Source organism: Nelumbo nucifera, chromosome 8 (assembly GCF_055504915.1).
Source record: "Nelumbo nucifera cultivar China Antique chromosome 8, China Antique-T2T, whole genome shotgun sequence".
NCBI classification, from domain to species: Eukaryota; Viridiplantae; Streptophyta; class Magnoliopsida; order Proteales; family Nelumbonaceae; genus Nelumbo; species Nelumbo nucifera.
In genome coordinates, this window is record NC_142656.1 from 42,383,208 (window position 1) to 42,398,680 (window position 15,473).

General features: G+C 40.6%; 1 non-coding gene across 1 annotated transcript; it reads left to right on the plus strand.

Moving 5' to 3' along the window:
- The first annotated feature begins 1,452 nt into the window (after positions 1-1,452).
- Positions 1,453-1,559, plus strand: LOC148789940 (small nucleolar RNA R71). Its single transcript, XR_016079908.1, has one exon. It is a non-coding gene; the product is annotated as a small nucleolar RNA R71 (small nucleolar RNA).
- Positions 1,560-15,473: the final 13,914 nt, after the last annotated feature.

The following is a 15,473-nucleotide window of genomic DNA, read 5'->3' on the forward strand; positions in this document are numbered from 1 at the left end:
ATTTTCCTTGTTGGACATCAATTAAAGCTCTTCCTGTGGCAAGAAAAGATCCCCCTAAAATTAGGGGCATATCATAATCTTCTTCCATGTTCAAAACGATGAAGTCAATAGGAAAAATAAATTTATCTACTTTTACCAAAACATCTTCCACGACTCCCCTTGGATATTTGATACTTCTATTAGCCAATTGTAGAGAAACAGTGGTAGGTGTTGGCTCCTTCAACCCAATCTTCCTGAAGATAGAAAAATGCATCAAATTAATGCTTGCACCAAGATCACATAAATCCTTATCAAAATTAATTTTTCCAATGGTGCACGGAATAGAGAAGCTCCCTGGATCCTTGAGTTTTGGAGGTAATTTATTTTGTAGGATTGTTGAGCATTCCTCATTAAGTTTTACCATCTCAAACTCCTCCAACTTTCTTTTGTTTGAAATTATTTCCTTTAAGAATCTGGCATAACTTGGCATCTGAGAAATAGCATCAATAAGAGGAATGTTAATATGCAACTTTTGAAACACCTCTAGAAATTTAGCAAATTGCTTATCCAAGTTAGCCTTAAGAAATCTTTTAAGAAAAGGAAGAGGGGGTTTGTAGGATTTTAAATTAAGAGTAGAAGAACTTCCCTTTTTCTCCACTAATGAATCGTAGTCTCCTTCTTTGGCTTCAAAGTTTCGGCTTTCTTCCTCTTTTACCTGCTCATCATATTTTTCTTCTTTTAAGTTCTTTTCCACTTTGCAGAGTGATGGCCTTTACTTGTTCCCTAGGATTTTTCTCGATATTGGTAGGTAATCATCCTTGTGGTCTTGCTGAAATTGCTTGAAAAAGTTGTCCAATTTGAGTTTCCAACCCTTGAATTCTTGCCTCCGTATTGTTGATAACTTTTGCCATCATATCCTCTAAATTTGGCTTCTTTTCTTGTGGATTTTGTTGTTGTTGCTACTAAAAGCCGGGAAGTGCTCTTTGTTGGTTATTACTCCAAGAAAAATTTGGATGGCTTCTCCATCCTGGATTGTAAGTGTTGGAGTAGGGATTGAAATTGGACCTGTTGCCACCATAAGAAACAAAATTAGCTTGCTCAGAAGAAAAAGAAAATGGATTTCCTACTTGACAGTCTACACTAGCATGTCCCCCTTGCCCACAAAGCTCACAAGAAGGAAAGGGAACAAAAGAATCACTCATAGTTGAAACCCCCAAATTTTCTAATTTCTTATTTAATGTAGCAAGTTGAGCCGATAAAGCAGTGATAGAATCAACATTATAAATTCCAACTCCCTTTTTATTTACTCTCTCATTGCCCCATTGATAGCTATGGACCGCCATCTCCTCTAAAAGTTCATATGCTTCTTTAGGAGTTTTCCTCATAAGGGTACCGCCTGCAGTTGCATTTAAAATTGAATGATTAGATTGATTAATGCCACTATAAAAAGTTTGCACTTGCATCCAAACAGGTAGACCATGGTGAAGACACTTCCTAAGCAGTTCCTTAAATCTCTCCCATGACTCATATAAGGTTTCATTATCAAATTGAGAAAAAGTTGTTATGTCATTCCTTAATTTAGCCATTTTAGCAGGTGGAAAATACTTAGATAAAAACTTTTGTTCCAAGTCATCCCATGTAGTAATCGAACCTATAGGAAGAGAGTTAAGCCAATCTTTTGCTTTGTCCCTTAAGGAGAAAGGAAATAGCCTAAGTCTACTGGCATCATCACTAACTCCATTATGGTTAAAAGTATCACATATTTCAAGAAAATTAGCAATATGAGAGTTAGGGTCATCATTGGGGCTAGAAAATTACACACTCATCTGGATCATCTGAATAGTTGCAGGCTTGAACTCAAAATTGTTTGCTTGTACATTTGGCCTCCTAATGCTTGATGTAGTACCATCCAGAGTAGGTATAGCATAGGAGATCAATGTCATTGGATTATTTTTGTCTTGAGCCATCTTGTTCTTTCTCTCCCTTGTTCGCTTTTTCAAAGTCCTTTCGATTTCTTGATGAAGGGGTATTAATTCTACATCCCTAGTGCGTGTCATGCACTAGGAACCTTCAAAGAAGAGAAAAAAAAAGCAAATTTAAAAATTTCCTAAAAAATATTATAAAGCTGAACCCAATAGAAATTAAAATGAAAAATTTTAAATCCGAAAATAAAACAAATATATGTTCAATCTAAAGCTAATTCAGGTAGTTTTGATATGCAAAAAACTAGTCCCCGACAACGGCGCCAAAAACTTGTTGTGTAATTTATGCACAATTAATTTAGGCAAGTGTACCTTAGTCAAATGTGCGTATAATGATGAGAAAAGTATCGATCCCACAGAGACTAGATCACAGTACCAAATCAATTTTAGACTAACCTAAGTTGAACTCGTGAATCAATTGAATGAATAAAAACTAAAAGAATTAAAGCAAATCCAAGAACTTAATAAAAACTTAATTGATGGATGAATGCAACTAGGGTTTAGATTTCATTAAATCAAGGTTACATAATTACCTATTTAATTCAACTCAAGACTGAAATTACCCTAAGGTATATTAAAATTATTTGCATGTGATGGTGGATTTCCCTAAATTAATTAATAAGCTTTCTCAAGTCATATTAATCCTTTATTAATCCAATTCTACCATCAAATTTCTAAGTGGTTGTCAAAAGGAAAAATAAGCATTAATTTCATTGAAAACCTCTAATCGTAGAAGGGGTTTTGACTCACTGAGCTTCCTTGACTCACACACATGAGCTAATCATCTTTCGATATCATAGTCTATCATGCGATTTTTATTGCCTATGGATCTAATTCATAACAATCCTTTGGTCAGTCATGCATGAATCATCAAATCATTAAAAGATTGGCCAATTCTTTTAAAGCATTAAGCATAGCAATAAAAATTCCTCATGCAAATAGTAAAGTTCTTGAATTGAATTAAACAAATAACTATATAATCTTAAGATCAAAATCCCTCTAAACCCTAGCTAAGAGAATTTAGCTAGACATCATTAAATTCAACATACTTAAGAAAATTAAAGGGGAAACACAACGAGAACACATCAAAGAATGAATAGAACAAGAAAACTTTTGCCTTTGAAGGTAGAAGACAAGTGCAGCAACTAAGCCTTTCTCTCTCTTGAATTCGGATTCTTCCTCTCCTTCTCTGGCGTGCGGAAAATTGCTTCCTCTTCTCTTCTAATGTGTTGAGACTGCTTCCTCTTCTCTTCTCTGCTGAATTCTCTCTAAGGATGTGCCCCCTTGCCTTGAGTCTATGGTCCTTTTTATAGTGCAGCCTCCCATCAATCACTTCTCAATGCAAACTCCTAATTCAATACATATTAGGTCTCTTAATCTTTATCTCAATTGAACTCCTATCTCTTCTGCACTATCAAATGCCATACCTGAAACTTGTAGCTCGAATTTCACTTGGTTGATAGCAGAACTAGGTTGAGTGATAAATACAAGAGAACCCTATCTCTTATCTTTAATTAGCCATTTGAATCACCTCAATCTGAGTTGTAGGCAGAAAGTTATGCCCAAAATATGGGAATTATATCAAAACAAGAAATTTCCAGATTTTTGTGCATATATATGAAATCCAATTTCAGTGGATTCTCTCCTTCATGGCTCCATCATGGATCATCATTGATGCATGGTCCTTCCACTATGATTATCATGATCAATTAAATCAAACTCCTCCTTAAAATTGCATAATTAAGCTCTAAATCATCTTGTAAGACAATTTCATTATAATTAGTGCAATACCATGCCAATTCCAAAAACATTATTACCAAAATCATCAAGTAAGAGGTATGAAAATATGTACAAATATAGTTTTATCAATTTCCCTCCTATCTAAGTGACGGAGACTACGAAGTATGTCTCTAGAAATGTGGGAAATCACATAAAGTGCATGGAGCCAATATTTCAACTACATTACGCACCACCTTCTGTGAAGGATCATATCCGCTCATCTTATGAGCTTTCCCTTGGCCTCTGTTAGACTATGTTCATTGCCATTTTAGGTTAAACCTTTCTGTCCAATAAGTGCTTACCCATCATATTTGTGAATGCCAAGGTACTGTGAGAGAGTCTTGCATTTCAGGATAGGCCCCTCCCACATCAGTCTATGATGCCCTTATCATCTTATGAAACAATCCAACAAATCCAACAGCAAATGAATAACCTAATTTCATGGTTCATCTCCTAATTACTGAAGGACCCATCTTCATGCTAATTATGGAAGGCCTTTAGAGAGTTCATCATATGAATCTCCTTATCACATGTACTTATATTTTACAAGAGGGAACGAATAATTATGCCCTAGTTTTATTTAGGTCAAACCAATGTGGCTCCCACTGACTTTCTTAAACTCAGATTCAGATGGGCCCTAAACGGCTAGGGTTCCGCACAGTTCTTCTTGAGGAAGCTGAAGTGGGGCCCATCAAAAAGGGAGATCATCCAATGATCTTAAGGACACCATGGAAATGATGTGCATTCAGTCATGGTGTGCGAAAGAGCCACTATCGAATTAACATGGGCCAAGTGCTCGTAGCCCATATACGTAGCACATCACACATCATACATCACATGCATGAATGAAAACCACAATTGATCCAATCAATTTTAATCATCTGTAAAACCCTAAAATAGTTAGGTTAAATTAGTATCAGCCCATTAGAGCCCATAAAATTATCATTTAACATTATCTAGGTACATGGGCTGAACTACAAAAAGCAATTCGGCTTATATAGCTAAATTAGGGATGATGCAGTTTTAACTTAATAATATTGGGTTTTACAGGTTGGGCCAAATTGCATCTTGCAATCAGCCATCAAACCCTCGGCCCATTATAAAATTTTAGGGCTGTGAACAGTCCCTATTGAGCCACAGATTTGGTCCAACCAATTTGGTCCAATCTGGGTCGAATGTGTCTAGGGTTTGGTTTCCAATTCAAGATTCAATTCAAGAAGATGATCTGGAATTAATTATGGCTGATAAATGGCAATCAACAATCATCAAATCAACATAACAGTAGGTTGTTCATGTGGCTGCAAACTTGCAAGAAAGGGGTTAGTCACAGTTTGCAGATTTGTTTTCTGCAAATCGTAGATTACAGATCATCTATCAGCACAATGTCTTCTTCTCCTCCACGTGAACCGGCACTTTCTTCAAATGAAAAAATAGAAAAAGCCTAATTTCTCCATTAATTTACATCAGAATAAATCCTATACATCCGTCTAAAAAATAAAAAAAAATATTTACAGACCAAGAATGAATAGAATAGAATGATACAACAAGTGTGCAAATTCTTAGCGCCAATAAAAGATTTTGATCCTCACCAAACGAATAGCCCATAATCCATGAAATAAATATAGAACATTTCTATAAATATTGCAGAAAATTAAAAATCAATTTCAGATCAATCGCCCATCACTGAGAACCGAATTCTCAGAGAAAACCCTAATCTATGCAAATCGGGTAGAACCGATTGTGCTTAATTGTGTAGGTTCAAATCAGGTCTAATTTTGGTTCAAGAATGTGAACCTGGCTCTAATACCACTTAAGGGATGGGAGATCCATCAGATCCATCATATGGATGGCCGAACCCTACAAGAAGGTTAGGCAAATTTTCAAAAAATTTCTTTCTCTCCCATCTGTGAATCAAATTCCCTAATTTAGAAAACTGTATTTTCAAGGTTCATTCTTGAATCAAAACTGGACCAGATCTGAAACCAAAAGGGAAGTAAGGGATATACTTGGTACTAAGTAACAGTAACTCCCAACGTAGATGTTCACGCCCAAGGAGAAGACCAAAACCCGCCTCCACTGAAGATGACACAGTGTACGGTGAAGCAGGATAAACAAGATGGTTCTTCAGCAAGAACCTGAATTCTTCAGTAAGAATCGAACAAGGGCTGGTGAGCACGACATCAGATTGTTTCTTATAGCTAAAAACAATATGAAGAACCTTTATTGATTAGTTCCACAGGTGGAAATCGAACTGGGTAGGGGTAGCAAGAACTGGGGAGAATTCTACAGGTTGCTGAGTGTGCAAGAGTGTCTTTTAACTAAAGAATTCATCCCCTATTTATAGCCTTCTTTGGATCAACATCCTAATCCATATAGGAGAGAGTTTCTCGATCTAAATTTGATATTTGGATCTGGACTCTTAAATGGATAAGACTTATCTTATCCTTCAGCTAATCCTAATTAGGTTATAAATCAAATTTTGCCCCTTTTTTAATTAACTAATTTAAGTCAAATTCGAAATGGGATTTAGGCCCATTTAGTCACATAGCTCACTTACCCTTTAATCTGCTGGCTAACTTGGCTTTCTTTGTATGGCATGGGACCCCAACATCGATCTACACATCAGCCACATGGGTTCATCCCAGCCTTTGTTACAAGGCCTAGCCGAATTCACTGTAGGACATAGTAAACCCCTGAGTCCATCACCATGGGCTCTTAATGGGCCCAACATTTACACTAAATGGTCCTTGGGTCCAGCCACCTTATGAAAACCCAAGGACTAGAGGCAGATGCAAGATTAGCCCATCAAGTATTACCCTTAATGGTCTTACACTTAACCTCTCAGCCCTTGATGATCAAACACTGCCTAACAAGAGATGACCTCTCCCTCAGCAGCAAGGTATAGCGCTGCACTCTCTACTCACATGGATCCCGAGAATTAAAACCTTTTTGCAAACAATTTGAAACCATAATATATATATATATATATATATATATATATATTGCAAAACAAATTTCAAACACATTTGAAATTCACTACCAGTAGTTTAGGTTTCCATCAGAGAAAGTGCATTCCCCAATCATTCGCTTTGTCCGACAAAGGGGATGATCCTGTCACTATAATCACCCACTCAGGTGAATTCTCAGACTATCCCAACATACCTAGGTTTTTGGAAGGGATGGTAGGATCCATCTTATGGACGCCAAAACTGTTGCGGAATGGGTGGGTGAATTTCAAAAATTTCCTACCTTCCTTCCAACTGGGAATCGTATTCCCTGATTTTAGAATCAAAATTCAAGGATCCTACTTGAACCAAAACCGAACCAGATCTGAACCAAAAGAGAAGGGAGTGATAATACCTGATCTAGAGAAATAATATCTCCCAAAGTTGGTGTTCACGCCCAAAGAAGACACCAAGATCTGCTCTGGCTGAAGATGACACAGCAACTGTGGAACAGAACCAGTAGAGTGCGTCCTACACACTGAATCCTTCACAAGAATCCTCTGGAAACAATGAGCACCGAACTAAATTAGCCTTTCAGCAAAGACTGAAATCAAGAACTCTTTCTTGATCTTTCCCTCTCAGAGAAATCGAACTGGTTGTGGTAGGCGGCGACTGATGGAGGAGAAAAACTAGAGCAGAAAGTGGCAAACTATTTTTCTTTAGGGTTTCTGAGATCTAATCTTTAAAATGCAGGTGTATTATCTACGAAATCCCTTGGGTTCGAATTCTTGTAATTCGAATTAGGGTTTTTCTCCTCTTTCTTAACGATTAAGAAAACCTCCTAATCATATCAGGAGTTGCCCTTATCCAAATCTGTATTTGGATTAGGACTCTTCTTAATCTTATCTACAGATTAGATAAGCTTTTGGGCTTAACCTAATCTTAGATCAGCCTAGATCGAAATGGGCTTTGGGCCCAATAAGAAACAAGTGCTCAATAGTCTTTCAAACTGCTGCCTAGTTGGGCTTCTTTGTATGGCATGGGACCCAAGCATTGATCTACACACCAGTCACATGGTTTCGGCCCAACCTCTATTACAAGGCCTAGCCGAATTCACTAGAAAGCCCAGTGAACCCCTTGAGCCCATCACATGGACCCTATGGGCCCAACACTTACACTAAGTGGTCCCTGAGCCAAGCCATCTTATAAAAGCCTAGGGACTGTGGGCAGATGCAAGATTAGCCCATCAGGTATTATCCCAAATGGTCTTACACTTAACCTCTCAGCCATAATGATCAAGCATTCCCAACAAGAGAGGACCTCTCCCTTGGCTGTAGGGAACAGTGTTGCACTCTCTACTCACATGGATCCTGGGAATTAAAACCATTTGCAAACGTTTTGAAACCATATATAAGTATATATCATATATATAGATTTTGCAAAACAAAATTCCAATGATTGAAATCAACTGCCAGTAGTTTGGTTTCCATCAGAGAGAGTGCATTCCCGATCATTACCTTTGTCCGACAAAGGGGCTGATCCCGTCGCTATGATCACCCACTCAGATGAATTCTTAGAATGTCCCAACATACCCAGGTTTTGACCCCCTCTAAGGATCTCACTAATTGGCATATCAAAGACAGCCCGATCCGACACCAAGTGCAATACCATAATCGGGTCTAGGGGTCAGGTGTAACTTTCCAATTTTGCCCATCAATCTCCAAGGTCCAGGGCAATACTGGAAATCTGGTCCAGTTCAAGGGTTCAAGTAATCCTACACTACGTGTGCCTTGGGTCTCACCGTGGCGGCTGAGATGAGCCACCCCAATAGTTGGCAGCACACCTGTGTCAGCCTTGGCAGAATAAATCTCCTCAGACTTATCCAACGGCTGTGAACATTTAAAACTAACACAAGTCTCATTAAGTGTCCAGTTTTAGGGTTTTACACAGAAGCAAACCACACAACATGAATCAAACATGTACTTTATTTATTTACATTAAATATCAAAATTACATCAAAACTGATTGAATCTAAGGGCATACAAAAACTGTCCAACAGCTCCCACTTGCACTTAGGTCCAATCTGGTACAAGCCGGAGTCTCATACTTTCCATGTGTTTCTCAAACACCTTCTGTGTGAGTGGCTTAGTTAATGGGTCTGCCACATTATCTGCTGATGCTACCTTCTGAATCAAGATGTCCCCTCTACCAACGCTCTCCCGTACTACGTGGTACTTCCTCTCGATGTGCTTGGACTTTGAGTGGGCCCGAGGCTCTTTAGCCTGGGTGATCGTGAAGGGAATGAGAGATCCATCCTATGGATGCCCAAAGATTGCGGAATAAGGGGCGAATTTCAAAATTTTTTCTCTCCCTTCAACTGGGAATCGCATTCCCTATTTAGAAAATCATATTTTCAAGGATCATTCTTGAACCTTAAACTGAATCAGATCTGAACCAAAAAGAGTAGGAGAGAATTATACCTGATACGGAGAAATAGTATCTCCCAATGGAGGTGTTCACACCCAAGGAAGGATCCAAAGACTGCTCCCACTGAAGATGGTGCAGTGCTGGATGGAGCAGAATCAACAGTGTTCTTCTCCAAGAACTCTATCCTTTGCAAGAATCAACAGGATGGTACGTGAGCACAGCTTCCTCTCAATCCTTTCTCAAAGAACTGATGTCAAGATCCAATCTTGACTTCTCCCACAACAGGAGATCGAACTGGCAAGCAGGGCAGCAAGAGCAGGGAGGCGGCAAGAGAGTATTCGTAGGGTGCAAAATTCTCTCTTCTTGATTTCAGCACTAGAGAAAATCTGTTGACTGTATTCTAAAGGCTGTTGCCCCCTCCTTCTTTTGTTAACCAAAAGGATTAGCTCCTAATCCAATTAGGAATAGCTTACCCAAATCATATTTGGATGAGACTTCTCTTTTGGTGATAGGGATAAACCCTTATCTTATTTGCAGATTAGATTAGCTTTCTCCTAATCTCATTAGGAGGTTTCTAAATCTGAATCACATTCAGATCTAGACTCTCTGAGTGGATAGAGTGAAGACCCTATCCTATCTACTAATCCATCTCAGAATTTGCCCTTCTATTAACTAAATAAATAGTCCAGTTCGAAATGGGCTTTAGGCCCATTAAGCTTATGTGCTCACTTAACCTTCCTAACTGTTGCCCAGTTGGGCTTCCTTGTATGGCGTGGGACCCAAGCATTGATCTACACATCAGCCACATGGGTTCAGCCCAACCTTTGTTACAAGGCCTGGCCGAATACACTGTTAAAGACAGTGCACCCCTAAAACCCATCAAATGGGCTCTATGGGCCCAACACTTACCCTAAGTGGTCCCTGGGCCAAGCCACCTTGTAACACCCAGGGACTATGGGCAGATGCAAAATTAGCCCATCAGGTATTATCCTCAATGGTCTTACACTTAACCTCTTAGCCCATAATGATCATACACTGCCTGACAAGAGGGGACCTCTCCCTCGGCTGCAAGGAACAGTGTTGCACTCTCCACTTATATGGATCCTGGGAATTAAAACCTTTTGCAAACATTTTCGAAACCAATATACTTTGCAAAACAAATCTCAATGGTTGAAATCGGCTGCCGGCAGTCTTGGTTTCCATCAGTGAGAGTGCATCCCCGATCATTACCTTTGTCCGACAAAGGGGCTGATCCTTTCACTATGATCACCCACTCAGATGAATTCTCGGATTGTCCCAACATACCCAGGTTTTGACCCTTGCTAAGGATCTCACTGATTGGTACATCAATGACAGCCTGATCCGACACCTAGTGTAGTATCATAATCGAGTCTAGGGGTCGGGTGTAACTTTCCAGTTTTGCCCATCAATCTCCAAGGTCCAGGGCAATACTGGAAATCTGGTCCAGTTCATAGATTCAATTAATCCTACATTGTATGTGCCTAGGGTCTCACCCTGGCAGCTGAGACAGGCCACCCCAACCGACTTGGTGGCACCATAGTGTCAGCCTTGTCAGGATAGGTCTCACCCTTAGCTTCAATCATTTTGATGTACTTTCGTTATTTAGTGGAAATAAATAAAGTGCATGTTTGATTCATGTTGTTTGGTTTAATTCTGTGTAAAACCCTAAAACTGGACATTTGTAGAGACTCATGTTAGTTTTAAATGTTCACAGCCGTTGGATAAGTCTGGGGAGATTTATCCTGCCAAGGCTGATACTGGTGTGCCACCAAGTGTTGGGATGGCCTGTCTCAGCCATCAGGGTAAGACCCGAGGCACATACAGCATGGGATTACTTGAATCCTTGAACCGGACCAGATTTCCAGTCTTGCCCTGGACCTTGGAGATAGATGGGCAAAACTGGAAAGTTACACCTGACCCCTAGACTCGATTATGACACTTCACTAGGTGCTGGATCAGGCTGCCTTTGATATGCCAATCAGTGAGATCCTTGGTGGGGATCAAAACCTGGGTATGTTGGGGCAGTTTGAGAATTCATCTGAGTGGGTGGTCATAGTGACAGAATCAGCCACTTCGTCGGACAAAGGGTAATGATCGGGAATGCACTCTCTCTGATGGAAACCAAACTGCCGGCAGTTGATTTCAATCGTTGGAATTTTGTTTTTGCAAAATTAATATATTTACATATATATGTACGGTTTCAAAATGTTTGCAAATGGTTTTAATTCCCGGGATCCATGTGAGAGGAGAGTGCGGCACTGTTCCTTGCAGCCGAGGGAGAGGTCCTCTCTTGTCGGGCAGTGCTTGATCATTAGGGGCTGAGAGGTTAAGTGTAAGACCATTTAGGATAATACCTGATGGGCTAATCTTGCACCTGCCCACAGTCCCTGGGTTTTTGTAAGATGGCTTGGCCCAGGGACCACTTAATGTAAGTGTTGGGCCCATAGGGTTCATACGATGGACTCAAGGGGTTCATTGAGATTTTCAGTGAATTCGGCTGGGCCTTGTATTAAAGGCTGGGCCAAACCCATGTGGCTGGTGTGTAGATCAATGCTTGGGTCCCACGCCATACAAAGAAGCCCAACTGGGCAGCAGATTGGAAACTAATTAAACACTGAATACTTAATGGGCCAAAAGCCCATTTCGAGGTGGGCTGATATGATCACCCATCAATGGGGCGAATTTGAGATTGAAGTTAGCAAAAAGGATTGGGCTCTTAGCCTTTTCCACTCTTAGAGACCAAATTCAAATCAGATTTGAATCTGGTAACCTCCTGATAAGATCAGGAGTAAGCTAACTCTATTTGGGAAAGGGATTAAGATTATCCCCTATCCAAATACTGATTTGGATTGGGATAACTCCTAATTAGGAGATTTCTTAATCAAGAAGAAAGGGAGGAGATTTTCGAATGAACCAAGAGAGAGAAATCAGATTTCGATCCAAGAGGTTTTTGTAAGCAAGAAGGGTTCCTGCGAATTGAGATTAGATCTCATTCTCTCCAGAAAAGAAAACAGTTCAGCCTTTTCGTTTCTGGAAATCTTCTCCTGCCGCCGCCATCTGCATTATTGCAAGATTTGATCCTTGCAAAAAAGAAAGTCAAGAAACCAGTTCTTGACATCAGTCTTGCAAGAAAGACTGAAAGAATTCAGTGTTTAGTACATCCAGGGGATTCTTGTGAAGGATCCAGTGTGTAGGACGCATCCTGCTGGTTCTGTTCCATCCACAGCTGTGTCATCTTCAGCAGGGACAGATCTTGGAGCATTCTTTGGGCGTGAACACCAACTTTGGGAGATACTGCTTCTCCGGATCAGGTATAATCCTCCCATTTATCTTTTGGTACAGATCTGGTTTGATTAGGGTTCAAGTAGATCCTTGAATATTGTATTCTAAATTCAGGGAATATGATTCCCAGTTGGGAGAAGGTAGGAAATTTTTGAAATTCGCCCCACCCATTCCGCAACCTTTATGGCGTCCATTAGATGGATCCTACCATTCTTTCAAGTACATCGTTCTGATTGAAGCTAAGGGCATACAAAACTGTCTAACAGCTCCCACTTGCACTTAGGTCTAATCAGGTACTAGCTGGAGTCCCATGCTTTCCACGTGTTTCTCAAACACTTTCTGTGATAGTGGCTTTGTCAATGGGTTTGCTACATTTTCCGCTGACGCTACCTTCTGAATCAGGACGTCTCCTCTACCAACAATCTCCCGCAATGCGTGGTACTTCCTCTCGATGTGCTTCGACTTTGAGTGGGCTCGTGGCTCCTTAGCCTGAGCAATGGCTCAACAATGTGATGGGTGATGTGCTGAACAGAACTACTCCCAACTCGGGAACGAACTTCTTCATCCACACGGCTTCTTTGGCAGCCTCACTTGTGGCAATGTACTCGGCCTCGGTCCTAGAGTCTGCAGTGGACCCCTGTTTGCTGCTTTTCCAGCAAACAGCATACGATCCTATCGTGAAAACATATCCAGATGTAGACTTTCTATCATCTGGGTCTGACTGGAAATTGGCATATGTATACCCTTGGATCTGTAGTGAGCTACCGTTGAATACTAGACAACTCTTTTGTCCTTCGAAGGTACGTAAGTTTGTTTTTCACAGCAGTCCAATGCTCCTGCCCTAGGTTGGCCTAAAATCTGCTTACTACACTCACTGCCTGAGCTATGTCAGGACGAGTGCACAGCATGGCATACATGATGCTCCCTACGGCTGAGGCATAAGGAACGTCTTTCATGCCATCAATCTCCTCAGAAGTCTTGGGAGACATCTTCTTGGAGAGAGTGACTCCGTGCCTGAAAGGAACATTTCCTTTCTTGGAGTTTTCCATGCTGTATCTCTTGACTATTTTATCAATGTAAGCAGATTGGGATAATCCTATTATCCACTTCGATCTATCTCTATAGAGTCGAAGACCCAGTATATAGGAGGCTTCTCCAAGATCTTTCATGGAGAATTGCTATGAAAGCCATACTTTCACCGTAGTTAACCTTATCCCCACTGTACTTCCTGTAGACACAGGTTCATCCGGATTCTGCTCGAAGTCAAACGATTTGACAGCAGAGTTAATTTCAGATCAATCGCCCTCAACAAGAAACAATTTCTTGAAGTAAAACAGCAAACTGCGCAATACCCGGATAGAACAGCTTCTACCGAATTGTGTAGGTTCAGATCTGATCTTTTGGTTCAAGATTCGAACTTGTGGCTCTGATACCACTGGAAGGGATGGTAGGATCCATCGAATGGAGGCCAAAACTGTTGCAGAATGGGTGGGCAAATTTCAAAAATTTCCTACCTTCCTTCCAACTGGGAATCGTATTCCCTGATTTTAGAATTAAAATTCAAGGATCCTACTTGAACCAAAAGCGAACCAGATCTAAACCAAAAGAGAAGGGAGTGATTATACCTAATCCAGAGAAATAATATCTCCCAAATTTGGTGTTCACACCCAAAGAAGACACCAAGATCTGCTCTTACTGAAGATGACACAACAACTATGGAACAAAACCAGTAGAGTGCACCCTACGCACTGAATCCTTCACAAGAATCCTCTGGAAAACAATGAGCACCGAACTAAATCAGCCTTTCAGCAAAGACTAAAATCAAGAACTCTTTCTTGATCTTTCCCTCTCAGAGAAATCGAACTGGTGGTGGTAGGTAGTGGCTGATGGAGGAGAAAAACTAGAGAAGAAAGTGGCGAACTGCTTTTTTTCTCTAGGGTTTCTGAGATCTAATCTTTAGAATGCGAGTGTGTTATTTACGAAATCCCTTGGGTTCGAATTCCTGTAATTCGAATTAGGGTTTTTCTCCTCTTTCTTAATGATTAAGAAAACCTCCTAATCATATCAGGAGTTGCCCTTATCCAAATTTGTATTTGGATTAGGACTCTTCTTAATCTTATCTGCAGATTAGATTAACTTTTGGGCTTAACCTAATCTCAGATCCGCCCCCTCAAGTGACTGATCAAATCAGCATAGATCGAAATGGGTTTTAGGCCCAATAAGAAACAAGTGCTCAATAGTCTTCCAAACTGCTGCCCAGTTGGGCTTCTTTGTATGGCGTGGGACCCAAGCATTAATCTACACACCAGCCACATGGGTTCGGCCCAACCTCTGTTACAAGGCCTAGCCGAAATCACTAAAAAGTCCAGTGAACCCCTTGAGCCCATCACATGGACCCTATGGGCCCAACACTTACACTAAGTGGTCCTTGAGCCAAGCCATCTTATAAAAGCCTAGGGACTATGGGCAGATGCAAGATTAGCCCTTCAGGTATTATCCCAAATGGCCTTATACTTAACCTCTCAGCCCATAATGATCAAGCACTGCCCGACAAGAGAGGACCTCTCCCTCGGCTGTAGGGAACAGTGCTGCACTCTCTATTCACATGGATCCCGGAAATTAAAACCATTTGCAAACGTTTTGAAACCATATGTAAGTACATATCATATATATAGATTTTGCAAAACAAAATTCCAACAATTGAAATCAACTACTGGCAGTTTGGTTTCCATCAGAGAGAGTGCATTCCCGATCATTACCTTTGTCCGACAAAGAGGTTGATCCCGTCACTATGATCACCCACTCAAATGAATTCTCAGACTGTCCCAGCATACCCAGGTTTTGACCCCCGCTAAGGATCTTACTGATTGTTATATCAAAGATAGTCCGATCTGACACCTAGTACAGTACCATAATCAGGTCTAGGGGTCAGGTGTAACTTTCCAATTTTGCCCATCAATCTCCAAGGTCCAGGGCAATACTGGAAATCTGGTCTGGTTCAAGGGTTCAAGTAATCCTACACTGCATGTGCCTTGGGTCTCACCCTGGCGGCTGAGAC